General features: G+C 40.1%; 1 protein-coding gene across 43 annotated transcripts in view; it reads left to right on the top strand.

Moving 5' to 3' along the window:
* CELF1 (CUGBP Elav-like family member 1) overlaps window positions 1–17,806 on the top strand; it is a 57,026-nt gene that overhangs the window by 4,300 nt on the left and 34,920 nt on the right. For 36 of the 43 annotated variants that reach the window (XM_085548769.1, XM_085548757.1, XM_085548761.1 and 33 more), the window contains one exon: window positions 7,584–7,622. The exons of 6 other annotated variants lie outside the window; for them this stretch is intronic. The gene's annotated coding sequence lies outside the window, so the exon portion shown is untranslated. Of the gene's footprint in view, window positions 1–567; window positions 715–7,583; window positions 7,623–17,806 lie in introns of those variants that run through there. One more of the 43 variants, XM_085548759.1, reaches the window with a different exon arrangement.

Consider the following 17,806-nt stretch of genomic DNA (forward strand, 5'->3'; position numbering starts at 1 on the left):
TTCTGCTAGAATTTCTAAGTTATTTATCACCACGTAAAACATGCAATACACCAAACAGAGAAACAGGCAGCAGCACAGGGAGAAAAGGTTCAAAAAGATTGCTGCAATTGGGTCTTCGGCAAGAAGTACCAAGTGTGTGTGTGCTTCCAAAACCAACAAGGGAGACCTGGCCGGTTCAGCAGTTCTTGAAATGCTGCTGAACGTGGGGATTCCCTGGAAGGGAGGTTTCTGTCTCTCTTCCAAGTTGCTGCCAAATTCTGTTGGGTGAGGAAGAGCATTGGTAGTTTCTGTATTGCCGAGGTGTACTGGAGCAAAGTGAACTTGGACTCATTTCAAAGCAGTGACTCCTTCTTTAAGTTTGTACGCTTCAATCTTTTCTTCCCCTGCACAGCGTGATGGTGAACGAGTGCGTGTGTGTGTGGAGGAACTTGTCTTAGCCACGGGCTCTGTCAGAGACCATGTATGGGTAAAGCACTTGGGCCAGTTCAGCTCCCTGCTCCTCCCTCCTGCAGAGCCGAGCAGAATCTCTTCTGCTGAAATGCTTGTTCCACTTTCTATATTTGTACAGCAGCAGCAGCAGCTACTAGGCGCTGTGGCCGGCCTTGTGTGTGTGCGGCATTTGCTGAGCAGAATTGAGAGCCAGGGTCACAGTCTCTGTCGTTACGTCTGTCTGTCTGTCTGCGTCTGGGGGAAGACTGGCGTTCCTAGTGAAAGGTGATCTGTTTGTCATGCTTTGTTGTTTGTTTTTTATATGTAAAATGCAATTTGTCCAAGCTGGGAATGTAGTTGACTGGGAGTGGAGGAGGGAAAGCTGTTGTCTTACAGGGAGAGTGTGTGATGAGTGGCAGCAGCACCAGCAAAGTTACTGTGAGCTCCGTAGAGCTGCCGTCTTCTGGGAGGGTTTAATATCCTTGCCTGCTTTGGGGAGTGGTCAGCCAGGGCCTGGTCATTGCCATAGAAGGTCTGTTGTCCCTGTCTGCCATGAAGATTAATGAAAATGTGATTTGTTCTGGAAGATCTGAGTGCTGCTTTTGCTTGTTAAGGGCAGGAGGGATTAATGAAGAACTAGACCTTGGCCAGTGTAGTGTGGAATGTGGAGCTGGTGTTGAAAGGGGATGGACTTGTAGGAAGCACCTTGTTAGGAAGAGCTGGAAGCTTGCTACTAGGACTTCCCTGGCTGTTGATTTGCATATATTTTGTATTTAGGCTCTGCAGGCAGTAGGAGGGCTATTCACAAGGGTTTTCTTAAGCATTAGATCAGGTGAACAAATAGTGAGGGCAGTCTATTGGCTTCTAGGACTGTAGTAAACTGTTGATACAGTAGTGGAAGGGTGCTCAAAATAATGGCAGATCCAGTTACTGCCATTAACATTAGCAAGAAATCAAGAAGGGAGAATAGGAAATAGGATACAAGTACTATTTTTCTGTCTTTTGGGGGATGCTGCCCACTTCCAGTCTTTCCTGCCTTCTGATTATCTGTGCAAACTGAAATCTGTTTCTGGAATCTGAGTGAAGAAAATGTTGTTTTAAAGTAGAAGTATCGTCTTAAAATCTTTCTTGAGAACAGTGAAAAATCAGAAAATCAAGGTGAATTATTTTACTTTCCAACCACTGCAGTGTTTTCAGCGTATTTCCTACTGAGAAAGCCATGTGTGCCGCATATTTGGCATGTGGATGTCCTGGAGGTGAATAGTTGGATCTCATCTAAATCCCACAGTGAGTGCAGGCTGCGGTTGATGTATGACAGAGGGACATCTCATCATCTCATGCATGAGCTCAAGCGTCTTTATCCTGTAACTGCTTTTGGATCATTCTTTGTGTAATAGGGATACGCTGTGGTGGTTTTCTCAGCTTCATCAGGCAAACCTGTGGGATTCATTGTGAACACTGAGATTTCTAAACTATTAAGCTTGCTTTCTTGAGCATTCTTATGTATTTTGGAATTGTCACATCCTCTTAAAGCTCTCAGCCTTTCTTCCCGTTTCTCTTCCTGACTCCCCAGCCGACATCCTCTGATTTGTGCTACCAGAACAAAGTGGCGCAAGCAGTATAAATCATCTCTAAATTTATGGTAACAATCAAAAGCAAATGTTGGTACTACTCAATGCCAACAGTCCATTTTGTACAATTCTTCTGTTTTGAAGTGCTCTCCAATAACGTACTTAATTTTTGCCTGTAATCTTGTAGCAGGCGTGTGATCAGGCACTTTCAACCAACACTTGGAAGCAGACTGTTGCATGTTCAAAAGTTGTTTATCTGTTCTATGAAAGACGTCATGATAAATTGATAGAACTCCATAGAAATGCATGTTTGCCAAGTGCATTGTGTAGACGAGATATAGCCAGGCTTTAGAATGGCATTAGGAGTTTTAAATCCTCCATTTTGTGAAAATCTTCTTAATGATGCTTAAGTCAGGGACATTGTTGAGTCCAAACGAAGCAGTCAGTTGTGTTTCTTGGAAGGCAGCTGCTTTGAGCTGTGTAGCAAATTTGTTGTGTATCTGTTGCCAGCCAGTGCAAAAAGAGAGACTTCATACGCTGCCCATTTCCAGGAGTTCCAGTGATTCGTGGAGCAAAATGTGGTGCTTTAGATGTGTAAGCGCAGGAAATCCTACTTGGTGTGTGTATACTTGGAGTTTAGGGGATAATACCTGTTAAACTGTTCTGGATCGACTGCGTTATTATGCTGTTTGTAAAAACAGTTACATCAAGGTTGGAGATGAGGAAGAAATTAACTTTTATCTGACGTTCTTTGTAGGAAATCTGAAATTCTACAGCAGGAGGGTTTTGTTTTTCATTTCTTTTAAGTGTTTATTACTTCTGTTCTGCGCTAACTTTTTTTGGTATCATAATTGAGCAGTTGAAGAATAATGCCATGTCAGGGGTGGGTATGTGGGAAGATTGTGGGAATTTGGAATTCAGCCCAGAATGAAGTTAGTTACATTTGTAAAGGCTGTTGAAATAGAGGTGTTAAACTTGGGTGAGGTTGATAAGTAATTTAAGTGAAGTTGATAAGTTGAGATTGCAAAGGATTTACTTTTGATTTCAAAAGCTGAACTATACAGCTAAGGAAGGGGCTGACATCTTTAAATCATGGAAGTGGTTCATGAGTGCAGAGCTACAAAGTGAAGGTAATTACATGGAAGACCATGCACAAACTGTAGTGAGTTCATAATGGAAACAGTGGAACTCTCATCACTTGGGGCCCTTAAAACTAAAAATGAATAATGAGAAGAGAATTAGTTATGACAAACTCAACACCTAAATCTGGTAATGCAGATCCATGAGTCATCTGAACGAGCATATGCTGATATTGCTTTGGAAAGAAGCTAGTTCCATCTTTCATATGTTTCCCCTTTCTTTTGTGCTGCCTTTTCTGAGGTTGTGCAGTGAATGGAATCGGGGCAGATGGTTCTGGGTTAAAACTGCTGGTTTCCTGTAGTTGGGCTGGATCAAACCTGGATCATTTCCTTCCCCAGGCTCGTTATACACAGGGATAGATAGCAGGGGAGGGAAGAGCTGTGCTCTACTGCCAAGAGCATGACTTAAAATGGATCTGCAGTAGTAGTATCTTGAATTGTACGTGTGCATTTTCTCCACGTTTTTATCCCATCTTTTTAGAGACCTTAGATCAGTTCTTCTCTGCAAATACAACATGGAAAGTTAAATTAAAAATTGTTTGCGTGTGTTATCTGCTGTGGGAAATATCATTTGGTCCTAGGCAGGGAGGTACTAGGTGTTCTCCTGACACACTTGGTTATGTCTGCAGATCTGATACATGCCGTGTTTGGCGTTGCTATGCAGAGAAGTCTGCTCTTCTTTTTGGGGAAGAAACTGGTAACTTTCCTACTGTAAAGATAAAGAGACAGTGTGCCGTGTTGGTTCTTCTAGGTGGTTTTGATTCTGGAAGTATGAAGTACCTGTAGAATCTAGATGCGAGGCACAGAAACTCAGATGATCTGGCAAGATTTTTTTTTTTGTGTCTGTTTGGTGGCCTCATGCAGCTAGAACATTATTTGTAGCACTTGCTGTGTCATAAAGTTCCTGTTAGCAGTGGAAAGCAGCTGACGGCATGCTGTGCCTTCCAGGAAAAGTGAACGGAAAAAAATGATGGAGATGTTAGTGAAGAATGCCTGAAAATATGTGTGTGAAACTAAAAGCAAGGGCTGAGCCTCTCTAGTTCTTGGCAAAGCACACGGACAGCCCTGGTCCTTGGCACTTCTTCCCTCCCACCCCTTCACAAAGGTCTGGCAGGGTGACGGATCCAGCCTTCACAGCAGGGAGTGTTCTGGGGCCTTGAGGAGAGAGGAGTAAGTGAAGCTGCCTTGGCACAGGTGTTCCTGAGTGTTAAGCACCAAAGGTTAGCAGTCTGGGTGGGGTGCTTCAGGGTCCCCAGAAGAGCCACAAGCGTGTTTTGTGCAGTAGAAAGCTACTGAAATCAGTAGGAAAAAAGTCTCTTGATCTCCTTATCTAACTTTAGCTAAGAATGGACACTGTAGTTCTTTATGCAGAGAGAAGCTCATTTTAAGCATGGTGCTGCATTTGTGAATGATGCTCAGGAGAATGTTCCGTGGCGTCCTGCGAATGTATTAATTGATGTGTGATTTTGGTGGAATTATGCTGTGAATTAATGCAGGAAAAACTGGAGTTTCTAAATTATTTACAGTGTTTTTTATAGTTCAGATGCTCTATGAAGATATCAAAATACTGTTAAAAAAAAAACAAAAAAAAACCCCAAAAAACCAAAAAAACCAAAGCATATTGTGTCCTTGTGTTGCACCAAGTGTTGAGAGGTGCAAGGGTGTCCACAGTGCAGAAGATGGATGATCCTCCGATTAGAAAGTGTGGTTGTCTCCATGGTAAGTTTCTGGCAGCGTAGGAGCCTCTGGATCCTGACAGGTTTCTTACTGCTCTCTCTGTTGTCTTTTTGTCTTGTAATGTTGGTGGAAATTGGCTTGCTTCTTGTGGGTTGTGACCTAAACTGCTGCATTAAAACTCTATCTACTTTGTTTAGGCCTCTCTATGTAATCTCATGTATCCAGTTTGCTTGCTCCTCCACTCTCAGATGTGTCATTGCTCTCCTTAATTTCTTCCCTAGAATAGATATTTTTGTATTTCAAAGTCTTTCATATTGGCTATATTGGTACTAAATGTGTATAAATCCATGATGAGTCCAGGCTTACCATTGATTTACGTAAGAAAACATTGGCACCATGATGTATCTGAGCGTGATCCATGTGGTCTGTTTTACCTGTTTCTTTTTCATTGTAAGTGGTAGGCTTGATGTCCCACAGATGTTAAATTCCTGGAAGGTGCAATCAGAAATCAGAGCTAACTGGTGTAGGCAAGTGCTGACTGTGGAAGTAATTTCATTGATCAGAACCCATTAATTGATCCAGTAATCTCTTATAGATGGTCCTGGGTGCTGGGGAGACTGAAGTTTTGCCACTAAGTAACAAAGTGGTATCACAAGATTTATTGGGCTCATCTCCGTCCTCCAGTACTTAGCAGCCAGAGCTATTTGTTTTCATTACCAGCTGCAGTTCTATTTGTACTGTGTGGCATACAGGAAGTTACGGCTCTCTGCTCATCAGTGGGTCTATTTTGTCTCTCTTGGGTACGGCAGGGCCAAGCGTTAAATCTTCATTTTTCTGCCTGGGGTTGTCACGTGGTGCCATCATTCCTGCCAGCTTCGGATACCAGAAATTAGAAGTGACATTGGTGCCCAGCTACAGCATTTCAGTAAAGCAGGATAACTGCAGGAAAAGCCTTAGTGAAAGATATGATGTCCCAGTTTTCACATATTAGTTGTTTTGTTGGCCTCATGAAGAACCTTTGCTCAAACAACTATGAAAACAGCTGGCTATCAGCCTGATGCTCAACTGGGGTGAATGGGCTTGCAGGAACATGCCAGCTGTGTGTACCTTCATCCGAAGAATCCGAGTTCTGATTTCTTCTGAGAAGGAAAAAAGTTGTCAGATTTCTTGCCCTTTGGGCTGTGTCTGTCTGGTGTGTGAACTCGAATCAAGTATTCAGTGTATTTATGTTCCGCATGCAATTATATGAGCCATACTGAAACAGTTTTGTTTTGAGGAACGCTTATGATTTAAGACCATTCTCCCAGGCTTTCTACAGGTGCTTGTCAGATTTGCTCCTTGCTTTCATGCAGTTTTTCTTGTGTTGGAATTTGTCTTTGATTCTGTGAGGTGCGTATTTTGTTTTCTTAAATGTATCCAAGAGTTCTGGTTCCCTCTGGCTATGCTAGCTGTATTTCATCTCCTTTCAGGTTTTTAAATTAGTTCTACAGTTTAGCATAGTTCCATATGCTAAGGGAAGGTTTTCTTTTTAACATTTAGAAAGCTGTTCACTGGTGTATCCATAGACATTTACGTGATCGATGAGCTGTGTATTTCAGGTTTTAATGGAAGTTGATTATCACAGGAATGTAACTCAGCATTTATGACATCTCAGTTTGGATTAGATACTTTCTATAGTTTGGAATTAAATGGAAGAAAAATTAAAATTTCTATTACTTGTTCTGAAGCCAGGGCTGTTAGCAGGAATCCGAGACCACATTTGGGCCATAAACAAATACTCTTTAATGAAACTTCAAAAAAGCGAAGGAATGTGGGTGAGGTGGAATAAGGTGTAGTCAGGTAAAATATTTCCTAGGATCACCGGTAGAAGTTACTGTCTGAAATGGTACGTGAGTTTCTTCTGAATTCAGTATTTCAAACGTTATTCTGAAACCAAACAAAAATGTGTTACTGGTAACCAGTTTTCAGTGATATTCTAGAATATATTAGTGAATCCATGATTCATCCATCTATTTTGAAAATAGGCGTTTTAGGTAACCAAGTGGCATTTCTCTGGATTCCTGGGTTGGTTTTTATTTTTCTTAATTAGTATTTATAAGAAAACTCCAACTTTTTGTTTAAGCTACTGTACTTATTCAGAGGGCATAATATTTTATTTGTATTATTGAACAAGTTAGGAAGGAATTTAAAATAGCTGTAAAACAAGGATGTAAAATTTCCAAGAGGTCTCCCTGTGGAAAAGAGGGCATGAGTATATGTGATAAATATCCCAGTGTATTAAAAGATGGGTTGGAAGAGGACAAGGATCATTTATTCACACTTCTCAAAGAATATAGAACAAAGGTTATAGAGAGGCCTGCAAAGCAAGGAAGATGTGCACACTCAAATAGCCATATAAAACTCTTCTTGCAGATGAATGATAGTTCTGGTTGCTTGCCTGTAAACAGATAATGGAACTTGTGTTTTCTGTAAAGTATTTCAGGGCAGCCGTAAACTTAGTGTACAACCTAAGCAGAAGCATAGAAGAAATTTGAAAATAAAATGAAATGAAAGTCTTGTGTTTCAATGTACAGTAGCTTGTGCTGTGATCAATTATTGAGCAGTCTAATGAGGATTGTTACCACAGTATGATAACTTGTGTTACTAGAAGTGAGCTTTAGTCTCACAGATCTCATACTTCCTGCTAGATGCAATTCGTGTTGTAACTATTGCTATCAGCTGATTCTAATTCTGGAGTACTCAACGTCTGTCTTTCTTTTTCTTTTAGAGTGAAGACTGGAAGTGCTAGAGAAGTGCATAGCTGCAGGTATGAACCAACCACAGCTTGTGGCCCACAGCTGCTTATTAGAGTTTCATTTCAGAGCTTCCGAAAGAAGCTGTCATTACTTTCAGTGATGAAAGCAGTCACTCTACTGCAGTGAGCAGTATTCCCTCAGCCTTAAGCTCTTTGGAGCTTGCTGCCCTTGCACTGCTGAAGGATGTTGGGAGTGTAAACAATTCAGGACTGCTGGTGTCTAGCTAATAGGCTTCTTTAGCTTTGTCTGTAATTTAATAGTTTTATAAATGTAAGTAACTACAAAGTAGGATTGTGTGTCTGATAGTAATTTAGTCACTGGAGTAAATCTCAAGTATTCTGTAGTACATACAATTTTAAAGATATTAGTGGAAAAACTCTGTATGGGCTGTGACATTCTGTTAATTGCAGCATAAAAGGAAAATATTTGTATGGAAACTCTTGGAGATAAATGTGAGGATTTTCTGGTGCAGTTCCGCTGAATCCTGAAGTCCAGTAAGGGTTGTAATTTCATGAGCCAGTTTCTCCTTCCTGCTTTATTTGATTTCCACTTGTTTTGGGGTTTATTTTTTCTTTCTTTCTCACTTTTTTTTTTTGTTGTTGTTTTTTTTTTTTTGTACACAGTTCCCATGATAATTTGACTACATGGGAAACAGTCACTTTGCTAACCTGCTTAAAAGCTATTTCATAATCAAGTGGTTACTTCTCTGGTTTAGCAAATTGGATTGAGTGAAACTCTTCTGACCGCACAACAACAACAACAACAAAAAAGTAGATCAGATGGTAACTGTGCAGCTTAAGGGCTTGTGGCTGCTGTGTTAAGTAACACTTCCATGCTCAGATTGTGGTGGTTGCTGCTCTTGTTAGAATGACCTGTACTGTGGCAGAAATACTTCAGGTGTGCTTTAGTCCATCAGCAGAGCAAGGAGGCTCTTTGAGAAGGAAATGGTATAGCAGCCATGGTACTTCCCAACTTTTACACAGGATGCTGGTGGTAGCTTTACCAGAGCTCTTGAGAGATGAAAATTATGTGCTTTATTTCAATTTCAGTGGAAGCTGATCTTCTCCCTGCCTCAGTCTTAAATGTAAGGCTTTTTAAAAGAAAAGCGTATCCCATCAATACCAGCTTTGGAATATTTGGAGTGATTTGCTGACGAGGTGGATGCTTGTTAACAGATCTATCTAAGCTTGAAGGTGAAATGTGATACAGAGATCCAGATTAAAGTAATTGTCCCTTTTCAAGAGATTTCAGGGAATAAAGCCATGTTATGATTTTACAAATTCCTGTGAATGCTGAAAGGACAAAATTGAGTTTGTCCCATTGTACAAAACTACCATATTGTTCTTTGCCTGGCTTTGAATTTTCCATAGCTTAATCAGGTTTCTCAGCTGCAAGAAGAATGATGGTACTGGAAACTCCTTCACACTTTGTTTTCACCTCTTTGTAGCTAAGATCTATGGTCAGTGGAAAATCTTACATGATGTGGTAGCTTATAGAAGTTGCCAGTCCTGCTTGCCAGAATAGTTGCAGTCCAGGAATTCCATAATTTCTGAGTGGTTTTTAGAAACTGGTGATTGTTTGGAAGTACCTGTTGGAAGGCATCGGTATCCAGGCACTGCAGGTATTGCACAGCATGCAGCTTCTTTCCCAAGCAAATAACACTGTTGCCTGCCCTTCCCTCTCCTTTGCTACTCCTTTAGGACCATAAAGAACATAGGAAAGAGGGGTTACTGTGTTTGTGTCTGAGACATTTCCACCTTTTGAGACAGTCTAATCTGTGATTAGGCCTCATTCTTCAGACTTAAAGGATTTTACCAGTTACAAAATGCAGTTCCAGAATCAGTTAGTTTGGATAATTGAAATAACAAAATGTTCACGTTATTTAGATAAACTAGTCCTGGTTTTGATTGCTGAAAGTAAGTTATGGAAAGGAAAACCTCATTTGGGTGCAAGATACGTAGTTTCTCATCCTTAAAAGAAACAACTCTGAATTAATTTGTCTCAATGTGAAGGTAGAGAGGTGGCCAAATAAAAGAGGAGTGATTCTTCAACATCTGTTAAGGTTATATAAAATTGTTTGTATGCATCTAAGTGTAAAATACCTGTTATGATGAACTTAATAAATTGACAGTACAGAAATGGATTGGGATAGAACTGTGGTGGAATTCTGATTCTAGTCTGGTACGATGTATGAAAATGAAGAAGAGCCGGCTTTGCTTTGAGATGAGGAATCAGTGAGCCTTTGTTTCTTGCTTTTGTGGTAGTTGTTGTCTCCAAGTTTTTGAAATGGAGACTTTATCCTCAGAGTTGAGCTTCTTCCTACTATCCAGAAACTTGTATGCCGTGCTTTGCCAAGGCAAATTGTGGATATTCTTGTCAAGAATTAATGCCGTGTGGGCACTGACAGTTTCAGGAGTGAGGAACTTCTGCCTGCTGGATTGTCACTTGTCAAATACATGTTCACTGTGCTGATGTTCTTCTGAGCAAACAAATTTACCTTTACACTGTTCCAGCGCTTTGTGAGCAGACTGAGCAGTCAGTGTTCTTGTCCTGCTCCTTCCTTACAATGGTCCTTTTTTAGTTTTCCTGAAGGTGAAAATAATTGTCTGCTTGACATCCCTGTACCAAAAGCCAGAGGAAATCATGCCTTGTCACAGTGTGACAAGGAACATGGAAGGGATTAATGTACTGTGATAGGAAGGATTACTGCAGTGTTTCATATTTCAAATGTGTATTGTACTCCTCTGTAGCTGTCTGTGCTGTTTGTAAAGGCTTCAGATAACATGAAATTGGAGTGAAATAGTGTTTTATTTTTGTTTTTACTGTAGTATAATTTTTACTGTTCACGTTTTGTACCTGGTACTATTAGAAGAAACAGTTCAAGATTAGACTTGTGAGAACAGCTTGCGTGGTTGTTCTGATTGCTGCAAAGGGCAGTGAAACTTGAGACTTGTTGCTTTGTTTAGTCCAGAAGGTCCCTTGACATTAAAAATGGAGGGGGGGAATCTTAAGGAATGGATTGTTCTTTAAGAAGATTTTTACTATCAGAAAGCAGAGTAATTCAGTAATATGAAGTTAGTTCCTCTGAATTAAGATCATGTGTTAGGTGGCTCAGCCATTCCCGTGCTCTCTGATGCGTCGTTTTGACTAAGTACAAAGCTGCACCTTCCTGTAATATAGGAAAAGATAGCAAAGTTCAGGCCTCTTTGAAACCAGGTTCCTAGGTCCTGTTTGTATTCGTAAATTAAAGCTGAAGCTGATCTAAAATATCATGTCCTATAGAATTAATTACTTGCAGGGTTGCTTCTTAGGTGAAAGAAGTACCTTATGGTAAACTCTTGGCTGTTAGTAGTGGCCTCTTCTAACCTTAAAATTTAAAATCATTCTTGTAAGTTCAGAAAGAGCATTTGGGGAGGGAGAAAGAAGAGAAGGGCAGCATAAATGCAGCTGTACCTCTGCTTGCAGGGCAGGAGGGCTCACAAGCATTGATCTGTGGAATATTGGGCGTTGTTTACCATCCTCACTTCCTATGTGTGTCATGGTCTGAATTCAGCCAAGAAAAAGCAAGGGGAACAAAAATAACAAAACAGCTGAATCCTTCTGCTGCCTTAAGTGTTCCATCCTGCCTCCTTTTAAAAGCTCTGTCATTCCACAGGGCAAAGATGCACATCCTCACTTCTTGTATTCTCATTTCCTGCCTTGACTCCTGCTCTGTCGTATTGCTCCTTTATTTCCTCTTTCTATTGTTGTGACCAAGCCTTTTTTCCTACTTTCTCAAGATTTTTTTCCTGTCTACGTTGCCAGAGTATACACAGGTCTTTCACATCTCTTCGGTATTTAATTTTCCATGGCTTGCCTCTGGCAAAGTATAAGCATTGTTCTGTCCTAGCACTATGATGATAAGAACTCAAAATGCTTCCCAAACTGTTTGCTGGAATTATGACAGGTGTTTTAAATGAGGGTAACAGAATTAAATCCTTTTTCTTTTATTTATTTATTTTTTTAATGGCTATGCAGCTTCATAAACAGTAAGTCAATAACAGGAGGAAGAAACTTACAGACTTCTGCTTCAAAAGCATTAGCCCTAGGATATGTGCAACAGTGCTGTTTCTTTGTATCAATTATTAATGTTAAAGTGTCTCGCAAACAAGGATAAACATGCAATGATTACTCCTCGTCTTTGCTTTGGCAAAGTTAATTATTCTGGGGTGCCTGCATTAAGGCTTGCCATTAACTGTTCTACAAGTACAGCTGCTTTAATATGTTGTCACGCATTAATTGCTCCAGATTCATGAGTTGGCCTTGGAGCAATTTGTTCATCTGTATATTTACCTCACGTCAGTTCTCTTTCGTGCCATTACTTCTCAGGCCTTTGCTATCTACTTTGCATTAAATGAGTTATTGCTTTGTAACACACTGCTACCACACCAAGAAGTAGCTGATAAAGATAATTTTGTTTCCCTCTCAGTTCCTTTAGTTTGAAAAAAAAAAAAAAAAGAAAAAAAAAGAAAAAAAAAAAAAGAGGAAATATGCCAGATTTTAATGAGGAAACGTGTCTGGGAAAGACAGAAATTGAATACATGTTTAAGATCCCAGTTGTCATCAGCAAGCTTCAGCTACAAAACTGAAATCTGAAGCTAGGAACAAGAAAATGCCTTGCATTAGTAACAGACAGATGACAATCCAGGTACCTTGCCTGTTATATTTTTATGGCATACATGTATGTTTAATGTGTCACTGGGGAGCAAGTATAAGAAGGAAAACAGACACCAAAGAAAAGGTGGAGTTCATTGAGAAATGTTACAATGTGAAGATTTTCCTGACATAGGCACCTCTTATTTCACTGTACCAGTATAGCAGACTATTAACTGATGTTACGTAGGTACTGTCCTTGAAAACAAGGTGGCCAGGTACTGACTGCCCTTGGAAAAATGCAAGTAAAACCTAACTAAAGCCATCTGTCTCTGTAGATGGCACTATTGTGGGCTGTGATAGTTGAAGTCTTATATCAAGTATTTGCATGTTATTTTGAGTAACCTTAAACCAGAGAACTGTGAAGGTGATCAGCTTACTTATTCTTCATTATTGTAGGATTACAGGAAATGTTGTGGTTGAAGATGGGTGTTTGAGGCTGCTTTAGGAGGTGGTTTCCTCTCCATTTCCTCCCAGTGGGCCAGTTGATTCCCATTTCTTCTTTATTTTCATATTGCTTGTGTGAGCATTTGTAGTGTCGCCACTGAAGCAACAAACACAGCTGCAGCAGGTCAAACACTGGGTTAGCAGCCCTGTGCTGCTGTGTTAGCTGCTGGCTGTGTGCTAAGAAAGCAGAAGTCAGGGCAGTCTGGTGCAGCTGTTCTGCCCTAGAGAAGCAGGGCATTGTCTGCAGTGCTGTGGGCTGTGCTTGCACTGCCAAGTCTGATAGCACAGCCCTGCTGTCTTGGTCACGGCGTGTTTGTGCTTTCCCTCAGGCCAGCAGGTAAAGGCAATGAAAGGAAAATTGATGAATTTTGGGGGCCACAGTCTTGAAGTCTGTAAGCTTCATTTATCTGCCTCAAGTGGGTACTGAGGCTGATGATTCAGCTTCTGAGTTTGTTAGGTGCCCTGGTAGTAGCAGGCATCGGCACAGCAGTACCTTGTGGAGGGAGAGGGTTTGGCTTCTTGGATTTGATCAGGTGTTGTAACCTGTTTCTTCTCATGTTGTGGGGCTGCCGTCTCCCATTTGGTGTATGTTGTTTGAAGGACTGGGCCAGATATTGAACGTACCACAGGTTGAATTGCAATTGCAAGGCGTTTTAAGAAGTGCATACACTGGTAACTGTGCTGTTACATTTCCTTAGGGCCAGAAGTGCTATTTACTTTCTTATTTTTGCTGCTTATGAAAGCATTTGAATAAATTGCTAGTAGTAACTTAGCAATTTTAATTTGTGTTCACACAGTTTATGTGTGACTTGGTTTAGCTCTAACAAGACAACTCTTCCTTTTGTTCAGTCATTCTTTTTGCCCTTCTTTTCTCCCAGCACAGATATATGGAATCTTTGACAAGTTCCAGACTTCTGCCTTCTCTATTCACAGAGTAGCAGTATCTACTGTTTGTTTTCACTTTTTGACTGCAAAACGGACGCAGTAATCTTTCAGTCTTCATATTTTCAGTTGCTCAGAACCTGGTGTGGTTTATCTGGTAGCCTATGGTAGGTTTCCTTTGAGTACTTGTCCAGCCTGCCCTTCCTCTAGTCAATGTTTCTTATCTCAGCAGTATCCTGCCAACAAGGAGTTACACGAATCTGCCCTCCTATGCACAAAAAAAAAAACAAAAAACAAACCCAGTCTCCTCTGGTGAGAGAAGGAATGCTATCTCAGCTATTGAGATTTTGCTTTCTTGTCTGTGGTTTGAAAAGCTACCTTGGAGGTGTTGGCTACTTGGGAAAACAATAGCCAGGCACGACCTATTGCAGTTGACGCAAGGATTCGTTTCAGTGCTTGTTTAAAATAAAAGCGAGAAGGGTGATGCCTAGACTTGTCAGTCCCATGCATGTGTGGCAATCAGTGCAGAAGTGTTTGCCTTCACACTGATGTGTGCTAATACTGTATATACAAAACTTTCCCATGTGGTTTTACCATTGTTACTGTTACATTAAGGTCAAAGAGGGTTCTGTTAGAGCATTACTCAATTCATGGACTTGGCAGTTTGTATTTCCACCAAAATGAAGGCTTGAAGTCCCTGGCCTGTCAGACGACCCAGCATTCCAGGTGTCTCTGCTTCTGCCCTCTGTAACGATTGGACACATGCAGCACAGGGAACAAACAGGAACAGTTGGGTGTCTGTTTGTGGTCTGTGCTTCAATCCAGAATTGTTTTAATTGATTGACAGAAGATGATAGATTTCTGCCACGGAGAACTCAGCTCATTAGTTGCTTCCTTTTAAAGGAAACAATGCGCAAGGTTTGTGCCATCATTCTTTCCTGAAAACTTTTGAATCTACCATTTGTTTTCTAAAAATGGCAGAGCAGTAAATGCCAAATAAAAATGGCAGCTGAGCTTATGCTTTTCTTTTTCATGTGAGTAGAGAGGGCATCTTCCTGTAGGGCAGAGCAATAGGTGTCTTGCTGCTGCTTCTGCTGGCAGAGCTGGGAGTCCTGGGGGTTTGTCAGGCAGGCAGGAGCTCAGAAATCATTTGTTTTGATCGCTCATAGAATTAATTGGAGTAGAACCTACAGGTAAACAGGGTTTCATTCACATGCCAGGGAAGTAAATTAGGAATATATTGCCTTACTTCAAATAGATTTTTTAAAAAATATTTCAATATATTTCAGATATTTGATGCATTACAAGCTGTTTTTAGAATAGATGTTATTTAATTTGTGAAAATGCTGCTGGGCATGAAGGAATTATGTGCTCTGATGGAACTGCTGCTTTCTCAGATAAAAGCAGTTGTCTTCCTTTCCTATCCTTTTCTTCATATAGGAATTTCTATGAAAGTACTTGAAAATGACTTTCAGTTAATTTGCATCGTAGGCAACCCAAAGCTTCATGTATTTTAATGGTAAGTTCAACATTCTTGATGTATCAAATTTGAGTACTTGCAGTGAATAACTGTTGTACAGATTGGCAGAAGCAGAAACTACAGTTTTGGCAAAACCTATCGAGGTATGAGGAGATGTTTCGTTTTCACATAAGCAGAAAACAGTTGATCACTACTACGTGATAACAATGAAACAAGAAAATATTGACAAGCAGTTACTGTATTTTGATGCATATAACCTAGGTTTTATCTGTTGAAAAACAAAAGTGCAATTCAGCAGCACTGTAGGGATCTGGATGTGCACAGATAATACAAGGGGAAGTTTATTCTAGGACCTGTCTCCTTCAAAGCTCCACAGTGTCTGATTTCCCTATAGCCTGCATCCTTTCCCATAGTTTGCTCTCTCCATTCCAGGAGTCCCTCAGCTTCAGAGCTGTGTATGTTGTCTGAGGTTCAGATTGTGTAAAATAAAAGATGGGGTATTATATTTAGCTTTCAGAGCTAATTGCTCATTGAACTGAACGAGGATTTCTTAGTGAAAGAAATTACTACATGGAGTTTTGTTTCTTTTTTGTTTTACCTTTTTTTTTCCCCCCCCAAGGATACGATGTAGTTCTGCAAGCATAAAAACAAAAGCAAAATGTTTGGCATTATTCCCTTGTGGACTGAGTCTATACTGTGCTATATTTTGCAGTATAGTTTAGGGCTTCAGGAAAGCAAAAAAGAGATGTAGATTGCACAGGACTGTTGTGTTCATTCTGTCAGGTTAGCACCACTTTTAAATGTGCAGCTACAGTCCATAGAGCTTGGAATTTTAGACATTGTTCCTATTATCCTTTGAATAGAAGCAGTAAAAGAATGGGCCTGGAAGCCAGCAGGAATTTGACATCTGAGCAAAAAATATGTGCATTTTGCTCTGTACTTTTTCTTTCTTTGTGAGCGATGGCTGGGATGACTTTCATGTTTTTATAATTCCAAAGAAAGAGCTTCATTTAATTCTTCCAGATTCCATGCAGTAGTGAAATACCATCTTTTTGCACTCTTTCTGTTACTTTTACAAGCAAAGTCCACAGCACTTCTAATCTCATCAGGTTCATGCCTTCAACTGAATAATGTTAGAACAAATCTGTTCTCTGTACTACTGCTTTTTCACTGAAACCACCACAGTTACAGCAGAATTGTGCTATTTTAAGGCGTGGGTATTTGGCTAATGCACCTTCAGCTATTTATCCAGCATTCCAGTATTGATTTTTCCTTTTCTGCAAATTGTGCATAACAGCACGTGAAATATTCTTGTCAGTGTTGCTTACGTAAAAAAAGTGGTCATATAACAGGAGAAATGAGAGTAAGTATAACAAGAATATGAAATTAACGTATAGTGGGATAGTTGCACAAAACTAATGTGTTAATTCTCAAAGCCAGTAGATTGAACTTGATGTAGACTGGAGCAGTGTGACAGTGAAGGATTTGGGAGCTTCTCTGCCTGTAACTTGTTTTGTGTTTTCATTTTAATGGAGCAAGCAAATAAGCTTTCAATTCTGAGGTGCAGAGAGATGGGGACAATGGTGAGGGTAGAAGCAAATCAGAATGACTTTGTGATTTTCTTTAGTAAACGAATCAATCTCAGTAACATTTTTGAAACCCATTTTCTAGAGTATCTCTTAGCAGCATTATCTATTATTGAACCTATAATGAACACGGCTGCTGGAGTATTTTACCAACTGCTTAAAAAAGCAAAAGATGACAGGAGATGTTCGTTGGTAAGGCTAGGAATTGTAATGCTGAGCTACGGAGTTACATGAACAGTGGAGAGAACCCCACTACATCTGCTGCTGCTCTTAAAATGTGAATCTGAGATACTTTTCTTACTTTCTACTTTTATGGATTTTATTTTTATTTTTTCAAACAGTCCCACAAAGTGGACTCCAGGCTGAATTCAGCGTTTGAAAGTAATATGTTTTGTATAGCGGGGAGTTTTTCAAGAAGGAAGCCTGTGAGATGTATCTGAAGGCAAATACCGGCTATTTACTGAATGCAGTAAATTGACTCCTGTTCCACAGTGCCTGCTTATGTGCCTGTAGGGGTGGTGCTTAGCAGATAGCTTACACCTAAATAATAAAATATTAAGGAATAAGCTTTCTTGCATTTGCCATGTAGCAGGAGCATGCATGCAGTAGTTGCTGCTGAATGTCTTGCATGTGTGATAAATTTACACCTTTTTATTTTGCAGTAATGTGCTTGTGTCTCTGTATTAAAAGGTCCAGCTCTTTTTAATAACCTTTAAATAAATCTCTCTGCAGGCAGAAGATAGAAAATGGTCTTTTTCCAGAGGTTAGAAATAGTTAATAATGTAAAAAAATAATAGGCGTACTCTAATTTTGCATGCATAAATAAATCCACATACAGTGGCATTTCGATTACAGGTACATGTTGCAGTCCTTAGCAGATGAGAAAAATGATCACAACCGCCCCAGTATGGGTTCTGTGATGCTCTAAGTGTTTATTATGTAGTTGCATTGGACATATACATAAGGCTTATCTGGATACTGGACTTGAGCTAATCGTATGGTGCTCAGACACACCCAGCTGGCTCTGTAGCATACTCTGCAATCAGATATTCCGCAAGTATCTCACAATGCATTCAGTATTGTCAAGGTTATCTCCCCATTAGTTCCC

Source organism: Coturnix japonica, chromosome 5, assembly GCF_054131305.1.
Source record: "Coturnix japonica strain WE chromosome 5, WE-NBRP24, whole genome shotgun sequence".
In the NCBI taxonomy this organism is placed as follows: domain Eukaryota; kingdom Metazoa; phylum Chordata; class Aves; order Galliformes; family Phasianidae; genus Coturnix; species Coturnix japonica.